We start from the raw sequence: 15,455 nt of genomic DNA, 5'->3' as shown, positions 1-15,455 counted from the left end.
CTGAAAAAAGTTACGTGGGTCCTGAAAAAAATTACGTGGGTCCTGAAAAAAATTACGTGGGTCCTGTAAAAAATTACGTGGGTCCTGAAAAAAATTACGTGGGTCCTGAAAAAAATTACGTGGGTCCTAAAAAAATTACGTGGGTCCTGAAAAAAATTACTTGGGTCCTAAAAAAAAATTACGTGGGTCCTGAAGATTTGATTTTGTGGGTCCGGAAAATGATTTCGTGGGTCCAGAAAATGATTTCGTGGGTTCAGTAGTCACGCGTGTCTTTGTAATTGTGCGGAATCTTTTTTGGAGAATTTGTTGGGATAAATTTGAGAGTTTAATTGGATATTGTTCTCCTTAAAGCTATACTTTGAGACAACATACGATCTCGCCAAAATGAAAACACCATTTTCGAATACAAATTTCCAAAAATAATTGACATTGAATATTAAAAATTTTTATACTAGGGAAACATGGCACTATCAGACTGTCTTTGTGCAAAATTTCAAGTTGTATTTCAGTGTGATGCTTGAGATATGAGAGGATTTCTAATGCCAAACCAACCTCGTCCCCGTGTATCCCAGGCTTTATTTACGTTACTGATTGACGCCAGAGAATATAAATAAATATTTTCTAGCGCTATCAGTAAGAATCAAAAAGCTGATACACTCATTTTGTTTTATAAGCATACGCTAAATTTCGGCTGAAGCTCACTATGCTTAAGTAAAGCTCAATTTTGAGCCTCGACTATGCTTAACCCTATTAGCCCCAGGGGGGGGGGGTAGAATCTACCACGATGGAGTTCTTTTGTTTATATCTCAAAGAAAAATTTTTTAAACGACTTGAAACTTTCTGACTTTTAATAAAATCTTATTAAGAGTACTTGTGCAAAATTTTAGGGTCATAGGTTGTCCAGATCAGGTTTTATGACTTTATTGTGAAACATGACATAAAACCCAGCTAAAATCACTTTAAACTCAAAATTTTAAAGTGCTGATAACTTCTAAACTATTTATTCAATCATTTTCAAATTTTGACACGTGATAGGCATTGATAATACAAATTTAAAATATCAAAAGAAAATGTTTGAAAATGACGACGTCATCATTTATGACGTCATCAAATTTTGAAAATTTTACTCATCTTCAGCATAGATTTTAAACAAAACTCTTCATGGAAATTGCAAAACCGGCAATTATGTTAAAGAACAGTCTTTTACCTTTCAGAATCTTTAAACAGAATTGAAATATCTTTATTGGTTCGACTGTAATAGACATTTTTGTAAACCATATATTTGGGATTTTTTCGGACAGGTGGAAATTTTGTGATGACGTCATCAGTTTTTGAATGACGTCATCAAATTTTTTTTCCTTCCTGGAAAATTGTATCATGATGGAGAACATCTGTACCAAATTTCATGGCCATAGCTCTTCTAGATCGAAAATAATCGAGGGTGGTAGATTCTACCCCCCCCCCCTGGGGATACAAAAGTCAAAAAAGCTTGGGGCTAATAGGGTTAACCCTATGCTTGGTAAAAAAATTATGAAGGGGTGGTAAAGATTTTCGCCTATTTTCCCCTATCTTTAATCTTGAGAGAAATGAAGACATTCTATTGTTTTCGAATGTTTACCATACGATTTCTTCTTTTATTTTCTGAAGTTTTGGAAATTATGATTGTAAATATTTCTTTGGCTGAGCCTCAAGGTATGCTTAGCATATGCTTAATTTTTCTGGAAATTTGAGCTTCAGTATGCTTATAAACGTTATGCTTATAAAACAAAATGAGTGTAATACGCAGGGAACGAGGTTGTGCCAAACTTCAATTAAAATATTAAAAAATCCCTGCCTATTTCAGAAAGTTCTTATAATTAACACTATATCCATCACTTATAATAAAAACCTGAATAGTTCGGTTAAATAACCCGAAAATAAATTTTCTGCACAGATAAATTTAAGGGCTCTGTTTACAAGATTTTGTAAAAGTTTTCGAAAAATTTATACAAAGCCCCCCCCCCCTTCGTGGCATCGAACCATCGATTTTTTGCACCTCAACTTAACCAAATTTTCTATAACTAGCAATTAGCTGTCGCTATGAATGCCCCGCTGATAGCAGATATTAGCCCAGAGGAATTTAACCATGAAGAGAGCAAGGGAATCATAATCAGACTGTAAATTGGTGAAATGAGTCTTCATAGAAAGTGCTCAATGTTACTAGAGCTGTTTAAAGTTAAGAAACACGAGCCGATGCGGTTAAAATTTCCTCAATAAGATCCATACATAACGAAAGTGTTAATCTACACTTTCTGATGCAAAGTGACCTGAATAAAACCATTACTGTACAGGTTTCGCAACATGTTAAGAACTAGAATGATATCAAAGTTGATTTTCTTCAATCACCAGATAAAAATATTTGGAAAACCCAAACATAAGAATGTGTACTGTGAAACTGAAAGTGCTTCCCTCCCATAAAGAAAACATAATGCAGATTAAAGGTGAATTCCAAAATGAAATTGAATGCATTCATTTGATTTGAAATTTAAAAAGTAAGTAACTTTGGACTGGTGGCATACTGTAGATATAATCTATTTGTATCAAAGATTACTGAAAATTATCTGAAAAACTTTAACAATGTTTATACGTGTTTCTGCAAAAAGTTTTCAGTTAGCTTGAATAAAATTACTTCATGGTTACTAAAGATATATAAATTTGATACACGTTTTTTTTTTATAAGGAACACGTTTATAAGGAACTCGAGGCTGAAAATGGTTCAAAAAATAAGGAATTGTTAAGGAACTGCTCAGGCTGAGAATAAGTGAATTTGAAAATAATGTACCTTATTGGGACTAATTTGACCAAATTTTGATCTTTCAAGGGGCAAAAAGTTCAAAATTTCCTATGTACCGGGTGACCCACGAAAAAGTTCGGACGGTTTTCGTTGGCTAGGGTCTGAAATAAAAGTAATATAAACTCAATCTTTTTTTTAAAAGATAGAGGATGCTCTAACTTAAACTTTGAGCTATTACTTTTTAAATTTGGTTCAGTGGTTCTTCATTTATGAGCTTTTAAAGTCAAAATTCAATTATTGGAAAATGAAAAAACACGTCAAAAATGAGGTATCAAATTATAATTGTTTTCTATATCTTTAACATTGTGTTTTTCGAGTGTGCTGATGTTTTACGACCTCGTTAATTAGTGTTGTAGGTAATTAAAGTTTGTAAAGTAATAAATTAGCAACGAAGTAGATTTATATAAATTTAATTATTGTAAATATTTTTATCAAAAATATTTTGCAAATAAGCAAAATTTGCCTTCTTTATGAAAATGTCGCGTCTTATGAAAGAACAGAGAGTGTGGGTTTGCCTGGAATATGCTAGAAAGTGCATGGTGGTGGTTCTTTTCTGAACGAATAACTTGTTAATAAATTTTGTGAAAGTAAAGAATCTAAAAAAAGTTTTAAAATTGAATAAAAATATCTAACATGCTCTTTTCTAAACGATTTAACGACCTTGCTTGATTGATTGATAATAAAACAATTTGATACCTCTTTTTTGACGTAATTTCGCTCTTTCCGAAAAGTGAGTTTTGACTTTAAAAGCTCATAAGTAGGGAACTTGTGGGTCAAATTTAAAAAGTAATAGCTCAAACTTTAAGTTAGAATATCTACTTTTTACATATTAAAATTTCAAGCACTTTGAGACATTTGTTCGGCCTCGAGACGCCGAAAACTGTCCGAACTTTTTCGTGGGTCACCCGGTAGTAAGGAACTTTGAGACTGAAATTCTCTGTAAAAATAAGGAACTCCAGGCTCAGAGCGAAGTTAAGGTTCCTTATAAAAAAAAAACGTGTAGTTGCTCTCAAAATTGGCAGTTGAATCAGATAATTTTAATAAAGGTATTAATTTTCAGGGATTAAATTTGTCGGATTTCACAGCCTTTGTTCTTATTTACAAAAGACCATAAAATAAAATCCTAAGAAAATCTGAAAAGGGGCCTTCAGCAAAAATTGGTCACCATGAAAATATTAAAATAACATCTAATCCGCCACTGTACACAATTTTTTTCTATCGCTGTAATCCACTTCCACTTCCCTGGCAAGCAAGAAAGCGGAGATTCTTCAACGAAATGACTGTTATTTCAGACACCGTGTCCTGTTGTAACCACCGTCAACATGGTTAAAAACTTTTCACTTCACAGGTGGGTACAACATTGTGTTTGTATTTTATTGGACGTCTGGTTCTAAAAAGTCAAAAAGTTTGTTCAGTTTTGATTTGAGCAAAGTACGCTCTTACGTTTAACATCAACACGGTATATACAGTGTGCAGTGGTGGTATTAGTAGAGAGAGTGTTCAGTGTTCGAGTCTGTTCATAATATGTGACAAAACAATTCAAATTGAAATTACTCCAATAGTGTGTGTAATAATAAGCTTTTCTTAGAAGCTTGAAATGTTTTGTCCCAGTCTGGAATTCAGGTAACTAAGCTGAAAATCTTTGGCGTACATAGACATCAAAGTACCGTTCTGGCACAGTGGCATAAACATCGTGCTTTATAAATTGTAGATACTTTTTCATACGCTTATGTATTTTGTACTGTACTGACGATGACGATAGTCGAAAAGCTTTTACAATAAATTGAACAAATTTTTGTTTTCTTGATTTTTATCGAACATTACTTTGCATGGCATTAATCATTCATCATGGCATAAACATCATTTTCAAAGTTTGCTAAAACTTCAATATTGGCGTAAAAAATTATTCACAAAATAGCATCAAATATATACTCCATAATCCATCGTTTTTTCGGCTTTTGTTCCGCTTCTGTTTACATTTTTCTGCTCGCTGCTTCGCTGCTCCCCATGCTCAACCATTTTTTTGCTGTAACACTGTGCTTCAAATGTCCACGAGAATTAATCAGTTCCATGTTATAGTCATAGTATATTCTCATTGGCATGTCTCACTCACTAAATCTTCTGTAAGAAACTCAATGTTGGTATCATCAGTTTTTAGCACGTTTTGGCGCAAGGATTACTCTTTGAAAAATTACTTTCGGCGCATGCAATATCCATATATAGGGTACTGGGTTCAGTAGGGTTTCGGTAGAGCAGCGTATAAAACTGTCCAGACACTGTCAGACTGTGTGTGTAAAACACACTGTCATTCATTGTACATTGATTGAAGATGTCATCCATTTCTGACGACAATCGTATAAGGTTTGATCCAATATCAGTAGTTTGATAGTTATTCATTCAGTAGCAAACAATGTCCCTCAACTAAATCCAGTTTTAGTTTTGAGCAACTACGTTAAAAAGATATTAACCAAGCAAAAATCTTGTGAGCTGTTTGTTGTTTGTGAAACCTTTAAACGGAAAACATAAGAGACAAGGTGTCAAAAGTTGAATCGGATTTTTCGCTTTTATCGGATTTCCCCGATTCTCCCGATCGAAAGTGAAAGTACATGGTAGAGTGAGAGCCGAAGTCTATAAGTCTAAAGCTGGTCTAAGAAGGAAATCACAGAAGCTGAATGAAGGTTGGTCAACAGTAAGGTAAGTCTTTTAAAACTCCTATAAATACAGTACAGAACATGTAAGAATCACAGAAACTGAATGCAAGGTTGATCAACAGTAAGGTAAGTCTTTTAAAACTCCTATAAATACGGAAATAAATACAGTATATACACAGAACATGTAAGTCAAAACTGTTACCATATTTTGTATACTGCTACAATACAAATAAAGCATAGAAGAATAATCATATGAGCTTTAACGGCTTTGTTGTTGCGAAAATACAGCAGAAACATAATGAAAGATATAAACTCCCATATAAAAACCAAACTAGCTAGACAACACTATGATAAAAAAACATATATACAAGTTATAAAAATTAGCTTTTTCAACTGTTAAAACAGTTGAACAAGGTCTGAGGTTAAAATATGTTTTAAAAAAGGAAGGAAATGAAAATTAAATTAAAGAAAAGAAATATATGTTAAATACTGTATACCCCCCTTATAATATATATTAATTTTTTGAAGCAATACACCGTTTAGTAGTGTCGACTGCGCACGCGTCCAAACAATTTTCCATTGTTTTGATTTTAGCAATCGCGGTAAACTACGGGGGAGAGCGTAAAAAACGGTAGGTAAAAATTTGGTTTTAATAAGGAAACTCAGTAGAAAAAAACAGTAGGTAAAGAACTCCTTTTAATCATAACTTCTTTTCCTCTAGATGAATTTTTGTGAAATTTTCAGGAGAGATCCATAAAATTATCATTTATATCATGTTCAAATATATAAATCATTCTTTTTAAAGGAAAGAAAAAAATTGACAATGTTTACATTCCTCTAACCTTCCACAGTACTAAAGTGTGCATTTTTACCTACCATTTTCACGGTGGAACACGGTGGAGGAGGTGAGACTCCTAAACGGTGTATTATATGAATGACAAAGCACATATATCGTCAGAGTACAGAGAGAGGGAGCTTTAGAATTAAGTAATGACAATGAGCCACAAAGACTAAAATACCAAAATGAAAAAGCGTTCATCCTTTTAAAAGTACTTTTCATTTTTTTAAATAATGATGTAAAAATATATCTTTTAAAATTTCAGTTCATATCATTTCCTCTGACACTTTTTGCATTTCCATTCCACTGATTTGGAAAGGCTTTTTGATTTTTTTAATCCTTCACATTTAAAATGATACCATTGTCGACATGAATCACAGAAGGCCATTGAGTCTTTATCTGGGAAATAGGGTTTTCGACATTCACAGTAAAGGGGTACAATATGTCTTTTTCTATTACATTTTCGCACCCTCTTTGTGATTGTTGGGAACAAAGTCATTTTCTCATTTTGGAGACAGAAATGAGATGTTCCCTCATTCTTTGCAAATCAAATGTAGTTGTTGTAGGATCTTTGTTATGAGCCAACAATGTAGCAAAAGCAATAGCAAAGACCCCACAATCAACACCATTGGTTTGTTGCTGGACCGGTTGCACTTCAAGCCTGATGTTGTCTTCTTCACAGTGAGAAAATGATGCAATTGTACTTTTGATCTCATCAGAAAGTGTTTCCCCAACCAGACTATCATAAATAGCATGACATTGGTTATCTGTTTTTTCTTTCAATGATAGTGATGAAACACATACCCAATGTAAATTACCCAAATTGACAATTTGGAGGTAGTGGTTGTTTGATGGAATCACATCCTGCATGTTCCATTTCAGCAAACTTGTATCAAACAAACCACCAAGATGAGGAAACTCCTTTTTGAGATACTGCTGAGCCAAATTGATTGACTCATCAGTAAGCATTTGATCATTACGAATGAGGTTAATTTCACGAGTTGTCAATTTGATTTTCCTAGTTTTTTTTGGTACTCCATGTGCCGGTTTGTTGAGAGTGATTACACAATCATCTGATGCATTACCAGTTAAATCTAAAATTACAGGGATACAGGGTCTGTTTTTTAATCACTTTATCAACTTGGTTATGAGCAAAAGATCTTGTAGTTAAAAAGGTAGGCTCTCAGATTTACTAAATAACAGGATAGTAAGGCAGTTAAAAGTTTCAATTTTAATAAAAATACGCTAAAAATTATTAAAATCTTAACTGTCTTGAAAAAGTACAGTACAAGAATTAGGAGATTGATATTTTTGAAATAGAATCACTGGCAATGACTTGAGTTAAATTATCAAATACTTTTTTAGATAGCTATATATATCTGGATTAAGATTATTTTTTTATGCCTGAATCCCTTTAACGTTGAATCACTGTTCTCTTTTATTTTATTGTTTACCTTCAAAATGAGATATACCAACTTCACTGTTTTCTTTGCTAGTAAGGCATTCTATAAAAGCAAATACAGAAAATCTCATGAGTGTGACTGTAAAATAAAGGCTGTTTAAGGGGAAATATTTAAATGATTTTCAGATGATGAAATTCGTTTTACGTATATACCACAAATGCAGTTTTATATCTTTATTGAGGTATTACTCCTATTTCAGGGCAGGGTACCCTCAACTGTTAAAATTTGATTTAGGAATAATTCCTTACCATTTGCTTTTTTTGGCTTGGCATCAGATATAAAGAGTGTTTGTTCATTTTGATTTGTAAGTGGAACATCATAGGTGCATGGTATTGTTAAATCGATTAGTTCTGTTTCAACCTTGATTAAGAAGAAAAGCAAAAATTTGAAATGTTTCTGTTTTTCCTTGTTCAAGTTGTAATTAAGCCTACACCACATCGGGTAAAAGTTTTCAGGTTTTATGTAGATATTTATGAAATGTACAAGGGCTGCTGTTGATTTCAAATTTGATAATGTAACAATATTATTATGATAATGTCTTATTAACAATTTTACCTTTTTAATCTTCGACTTCTTTGGTGCAACATTTAAAATAGCTGCTTTACGTTTCTTTTCAGCTCCTTTACCAACTCTACCTGCTGCAACATGTTTTTTGGGTTTTTCTTTTGGAAGATCTTCAAATTTACATTTGGACGTGACAAGGTTTTTTTCTTCATGAACTAGTCCAGAACTCTTGGGAGCGACTGATCTCAGCATGTTTCTGATTTCTCTCAGTTTTATTTCCAAATCTTCAGCAATCTTAAATAAACATATTTAATCTATTTAGGATGATATTTCAAAACCTGAAATCTGAAGGCTAAGTGTCCACTGAAAAAAAAATTGTTCATCGCAAATACCTGTTCACAAAAATAAATCTAGGCATATGTCTATATGTTTGGAATGATTTTTTTTGCGACAGAGAAAAACAAATGAGTGATGGGAAGTAAAAGTTTTCAAAAATGTTCATTTTCTATGGCTTATTTTTTTTCATCCGTAGTAAATCAAATCTAGCACAGTTGTCTCAAACTATTTGAGACAAAGAAACTTATTTTTTACCAGGGGACACACAGCCTAATAAAGGTTGTGAATTTAAAAAAAAAATTGCACATTTTAAAAATCAACTGAGAATTTTTTTGGTACTTACACTTTCATCAGTAACCAAGTATGTCAGTGACTTGATTTCGTTTAAGTGCTCTCTGCATTCTCCAAATTTAGATCTTGATATCTTCATTCTTTTAGGCAAATCAACTGTTGGATGTTCTTGAACAAACTCTGACTCTGAATCAAAAGATAAAGTTTCTTCCTGTTCTGGAGTTTCATTTTTGCCAACCGGTGTTGAAGTTGACGTTTTTGAAATCAAGCGTTTTATATCTCCAACAACTGCCTCATCCAATGTCATGTAAACTGAATCCCGGTAGGTCTTTGGAAAAGTATCCCATGTCTCCTTTGTGTGTAAAATAATTGCGAACATGTGCTTACATGGCAATTTTGTTTTTCTCCAAGAAAAGCAATCACAATGTGGTTTGCGAAGGTCAACTGAATAGGATACATCATTTTCAAAACTTTGAATTCTGTAGATGTTTTGTTGCTCCTCAATCCTCGTCTTATTGATATCCAACACATTTGCTATGAGCAGTTTGTTTCGACAGTGTTGGACAAGATAGCGTGGTCTGTTATGTAGATATTGGGGAATGTATTTACTATATCCTCGGTGAAGGGAAGAACATACCAAATTTTTGTCCTTGTACCTTAAACAAAAGTTGAAATTAATCAATCATGCAAACATAATTCAACTCAAAGTAGGTTTTAAATTCTTTGGTATTCCTACAAAGATCTTTCCATTTAGGCAGCTGAAGATTTTTTTCCATGAATGGAAAAACTAAGAACTGAACAAGAAATTACTATTCATTTTCTATGATAGCTGTATTGACAATGCCTATTTAAATAGTTTATCAACAACTGTTACTTACTCTTTATATTTTTCAGGAAGGAATTTGCGTGTCAATGTAGTCAACATACCAGAAACTGATTTGTCATTGGCTTGTTTAAGGTATTCATATTTTAAGTCTCTATTTTTTCGCTCAACCCCGTTGTTGGTATTAATTTCGATTGACAACAAGTCCTTTCTGTAACAATAAACCCATCTCTGAGAAAAAATTAAAAAATGAATGGATTAGCTAAGTTAGTTCCTGCAGATAAAATTCTATACCATAACAAATACCACATTAACATTGTGCAAGACACAAAAACTAAAAAGTGTATTGATCTTTAGAATTTTCCATGCTAAATGACCACATGATCTTAAATTTCAACCTAAGCCAGTTCAAATCTTCTAAATGAAATTTACTCAATACCTTGCAACAAGGGAACCAGGTAGTCTCTAACCAGCTTCGAAGCTTTGATGAACCTTCATCATTCCAAATGTCGCTTGATTTTAAAATTTCAATCCGAATCTTCATCTCCTCCTCTGTTTCTGAACTCGCTATCGGCCGAAGCATTTGTAAAACGACATCCCTCTTTGTCAACCCCTTCCCATCATTCTCATCATCATCTTCCTTGCCATACATTTTCCCAGTCATTCCATGCTTCGTTTTGCTCAGCCATCGTTCCCAAGCCTGTTCTCGATGAAAATCGCATAGTAAGATGATCGTATCTAAAGAAATTGAAACAAAACTCTTTGCCAGTTTTAAAATTATTAAATCATTAAGTTTCATAATACCATTATGTTATGCTCAATTTTTCATACACATGTATACAGGTAACAGGTAAAGTGAATAGAATGAAAAACAAATAAAAACTTGTATACAGGGTCGATTATTTCTTCTTCTATTTACAGCTATTTTCTATACTTGTGATTTTACTTCTAACGCGTGAATGTAAAACTTAGAATTGTGAATATTACCTGGAAAAAGGGCTTGCAAAGCATCTATTTCCTCTTGACAATAATCCACCATCATAACTTTGGGGTTCCATTCTGGATTCCATTCTTTTAATTTGGCAAGTCCTTCGAGGATTGATTCTGTCGTCTCATCTTGGATAGCAAATGAGCCTATCACTTGATAGTCCACATTTGTTTTTGTGGCAACAAAGAACAACGGTAGCCTATATTTTGTGGTTTTGTGGGTGGCGTCTAATAGGCCGATCTCGTTCCCGTACCGCTTCATTAACCGTTTTTCGTTTGGATTTTGGTGGACAAATAGCAATCTTTGTTCTTTCTGATTTGTAAGCACATCAATTAGCTCGGCATTTTCGTTATAAATTTTAGCACCCTCTCCTTCCCCGTAGCTTCTAAAAAAAATCTTTTCGTTTGGGTTTTCAGCTCGCCATTTCTTTATGAGTTCGATGACATTGGCTTGGTCATTTTTTGAGAACCTGTTTTTCATTTTCACTTTATTTATGTGGGCCCTTATGTCACTTTTTTTGGGGTAGAAGCGTCTGTTATTCTCATTCGGTAGTTCCTTGCCCTTGAACAGATCATTCTTTACATAGAGCTCGAGGAGCGTTTTTACTTGAGCAGGTCTTCGAATACCATCCTTTGCTAATGATTCGATCTGTTTGATGATATCCGGATCGAGACGCTGCGAAAGGCCTCCAAGCTAAAATAAAACAAAAGAAAGAAGGCATGTTTTTTATTGTCAATATTCAATCCGATTTCCTTTTAAAATGAGGCGCATTATATATTCTTTGTCGTCGCAATGTACGTTGAATGGAACATATTATACCTCTCCAACATAATGACCAACGTGTTTATTTTCGTGTGATATTTCGGTTACAAACAACCTTTCTAGCTCTGGACATTCTCCTTCTTCAAGCAAACCTCTCAACGTCTTTGATACTTGCTTTTTCTTGTGATCTGATGCTTCAAGATCGACCTAAAATAGTATTATATGAATTTAATAATTAAAAGTTTTGGGTACGGAATTAATAATCGATATCATCATTTTTCACTCAGACAATAATGAACTAGACGAGATTCATTGTGATATACCTTGTATTCTGGAAAGTATATAATATCTTTTATTGTCAGCCGAGCCGGACAACCAGTCTTCATTGTATCTTGGATGTAATTTCTAGATTTCTTCATGGTAGGATGTTCTTGGTTGGCCTGAAATTAGGATTGACTTGTCATTTTTTCAGTGAATGATATTGTAGTGTTGTAGTTTGCTACAACAAATGCTTCTACGTAACAATTAGTAAAAGGGATAATCACCCCTTTAAATTATCTATTTTTGTCATGTTCTTACCTCTTCTATTTTTTTTTGCTTTCTTTTCTCTTTATGTGATTTGTTGAAGTCCTTCCCATGCGCACAGAACAAATTGTACGAAGCATTGATGACAAAAGGAGTTCCGGAGAAAGGTACGATTTCGTTTTTAGAGGATCCTTTCATGGACCAGTACACTTTATGTTTCTTCTTTAAATCGATTTCATCTTCAAAAAAAGATAACCTTTAGTTAACTATCAAGAATACAAACGTTTTTATTTTCACAAGAAAAGCTTCTATCCAGTAAACAGCCCCTCTGGTCTTTTTTTCCTACAGGTTTGCTTAGCTCCCTATCTGGCGCAAAAGATCTCATAATATATCAAACTTTTTATTCTATATGCGTGATAAATAGTAAAGTAGATACCTCCTCCAAAGCCTTTTGTTTTTTCATATTTTGAATATTTAAAGCCAGAATTTATTTCATATGATTTTATCTCTTTGTAGGTATCTTCCAAAGTTGATGATCGCAGTACGATATCGTCTCCAGCTAAACAAGGAAACTTTGTGAAAGAATATTTTTGCTAAGACCGTGGATGGACCTTCTAAACATGTTGAAGTTTTAGTAATTTAGCTACATCCTTGTTATAATCAATCAAATTATAAAGATGATGCGTACTAAAAATTTAAAACACAAAACATTTTCTTGAACGATATTTCAATCCTCTCAGACATTTATCAAGTTTCTTGTTATAATTGAAAAATCGACCCATACTTACTTTGATTTTCGTTGGCGTCACTAGTAAATCTTGTTGATGAACCTTGTTCATTGCTCTCACTCCTGAAAATAAAGTGATATAGAATTACTATACATTACCGAATTATTAGATAATCACCTTGGGATGATCCAACTTTTAGTATGTGAAGATCACTTCCTCCCTCGACTTATTACAGCTCGATTGATTTAGACTAACCACTGTTTTACGATCATACCTGTCATGGAAGTTATTGTCCGTGTGCTCTGGTTCAAAAGATTTTTTTCTAAAGGCTATATTTTTAACACCATCTTCAATGTCTGATTCATCCGATTCCGAATCTGTTTCTGAAAATATTGAACATTCTTTCTCTGCATTTGTGTCTTCGATTTCAGCGTACACATCCAAGTTAACAAGTTCTTCATCTTCTTCGATCTCCACTAAATTTATAGGAGTAGTACGAAAAATTTATTACTTGCGTTTAGACAGCTAAAACTAAAGGGCCACCACCTACGTCACTACCTTTTCTTGTATTGCGAAATGTTTTGCGGATACAATTGGAGAATGGAAACATTCGAAAAAGTAGAATTTGAACCATTTTTAATTGAAAATTTTGTAATTGTTCAAAAAATTGTGAGTAGTTCGAAAAGGTTCGAGTAAGACATAGCTAGATTATTTACATCGTTTTTCAAATTTGTATTTATTAGTTTACTATATTAACTAGTCTAAAAAGATCTTTAACCGAAATATGCGATCTTTTTTACCTTGAGATTTTTTTGCAAACAAATCGTCGTATATGTCATTAAATTCTTTGTTCAAAGCATCTTGTTCTTTTTCAAATTCGTCCTCTTCATCAGTCGTGTCATCTATCATAATTGTATTTTGAGAAAAAAAGTAGAGTAAAATAATTGAATCCAATTTGCTGTTCAAGCCTTTTGAATTTTTCAGGCTTAAATACGCTTAGTTTCTGAGAGCTCAAAATGGGTTATAAATCTGTTAAAATCAGATTGTTCTTTATTTGTTTCAAGGTTTTTGCCAAATTTCAGCCTCGTATTCTTTAAAAAAAGCGTGTATTGCAATTTTAAATTCTTTTGAAAAAAAGGAAAACGAGGTACATACCGAGTGGAGCATACTTGACGTATTCTGCATTAGTAGAAGGTGTGAGGTTTGAGCCGTCCATTTCTTAGAACAAGTTAACAAGATGAAGTATGGGACCCTTAAGCGGCTGAAAAAAAACAAAAACATGAATTACCCTTATTGAAGCTATTTTGCTTATTGGAACTTTTGAAGGACAAGGAATAGAATTTTAGCGACTTTACAAGGACTGAGACTGAGACTGAGATTTAAATTTTGTGATTTTAAGAATCGTGGTGATTTAAAGATCCAAAAAAGACACCCCTAAGGACGGCACATTACCCCCCATTTCCTAGGTCGGTTCATGATACCATGATGGTTCTTCAATTTTTCTTATTTTTGGAATTCACCCTTACACATACTCTTTTTATTTGTAAATACACGTCTCCATCTATAAGAATTTACACTGTTTGAATTGAAGTATGACTTGATCATAATAATCTTAGAATACCTTTAAAAGTATTTTGTTATCTCCTCCAAAGAGTAGTTAAGAATATTTATGATGAAACGAAAATCACCATTCCTATAAAACAAGAAATTGTACCATGTGTCCTTCGTCTATCCCATTCCAATATGTTCTTATAAACAGTAGTTTATGTTTAAGAAATTCTTCTGGAACTAAATAAATAACGCACGTGTGGCGCAATGGTATAAATCGGCTCTCAACTTAGTAATAAGTCAATCAACATGGGGAATCGGAAACAAGAAGGTTCGAACCCTAGTCGGGACACTTTTTATTTTCGTTTATACATTTCCTCGATTTTTGCAAGCTGGGGCAGACTGTATATAGGAACTGTCTAGTAATAAACCATTTACTTGCTATTGTAATTCCAAAACTTATTTTAAAAAAAAACAGACTTATCGGACGGGCAAAAAACGCCAGAGGATGCTGCAGTCCTGCAGATAGTGAGAAAAAATCCTTACCAAGTTTACGAGTTTAAGAAAGTTCCTGCCTTCAGCAAATTCCGATTTCTTCCAATTCGATTTAGGGAATCAACCACCATAAAACAAAAAGATCGGAGAACTTCCCACTTCCAGTGATTCCAGGATTTCTGCAGTTTGCGTACCTCGTGTAGCGTACACACCACGAGGCTGTACTGGGATTGCTTCATTTTCAATTTTCGATTTCCAGATTCTTCTTCTCCGCCCGTGCGAATCCGCCCCAGGCGTACGCCACCATCTCCCGCCCGCCATAATCCCGAAATCCGATTCAACTTTTGACACCTTGTCTCTTATGTTTTCCCCTTTAAACTGTGTAGACTGGCAGTGCAAACGGGACTTTCGATTTCTCGCTTTCACAAGTGCTCTGTGTAAAATGCACGAAAGTTAAAAAAAATATCACGAAAAAAATCTGAAGAAACAACATGAATCATGAATATTTTTCTGGCGAGCAAGTCCGCTACGTGAAGCAACAAAAGCCCCTGCGGGGCAATAATTCTGAGTGGCAAGTATATGTTTTTCGGACCCACGAACTGTACCCACGAGATTTTCTTTCGGACCCACGAACTACCCACGAGATTTTTTTTTTGGACCCACGTAATTT

At 33.8% G+C, this 15,455-nt stretch overlaps 1 long non-coding RNA gene across 2 annotated transcripts; it reads left to right on the top strand.

Annotated features, from left to right (window-relative positions):
* The first annotated feature begins 5,349 nt into the window (after nucleotides 1–5,349).
* LOC136799507 (uncharacterized) lies at nucleotides 5,350–13,508 on the top strand. 2 transcript variants are annotated; one of them, XR_010845532.1, is made up of 6 exons: nucleotides 5,350–5,527; nucleotides 8,403–8,487; nucleotides 9,064–9,238; nucleotides 9,811–9,874; nucleotides 12,118–12,181; nucleotides 12,531–13,508. It is a non-coding gene; the product is annotated as an uncharacterized lncRNA (long non-coding RNA). The 2 variants fall into 2 exon arrangements; XR_010845531.1 differs by lacking the exon at nucleotides 8,403–8,487 and having other exon boundaries at nucleotides 5,357–5,527.
* Nucleotides 13,509–15,455: the final 1,947 nt, after the last annotated feature.

This window comes from Clytia hemisphaerica, unplaced genomic scaffold (genome assembly GCF_902728285.1).
Source record: "Clytia hemisphaerica strain Z4C2 unplaced genomic scaffold, Clytia hemisphaerica genome assembly, whole genome shotgun sequence".
Lineage (NCBI taxonomy): Eukaryota > Metazoa > Cnidaria > Hydrozoa > Leptothecata > Clytiidae > Clytia > Clytia hemisphaerica.
This window is presented reverse-complemented; position numbering and strand designations above follow the sequence as displayed.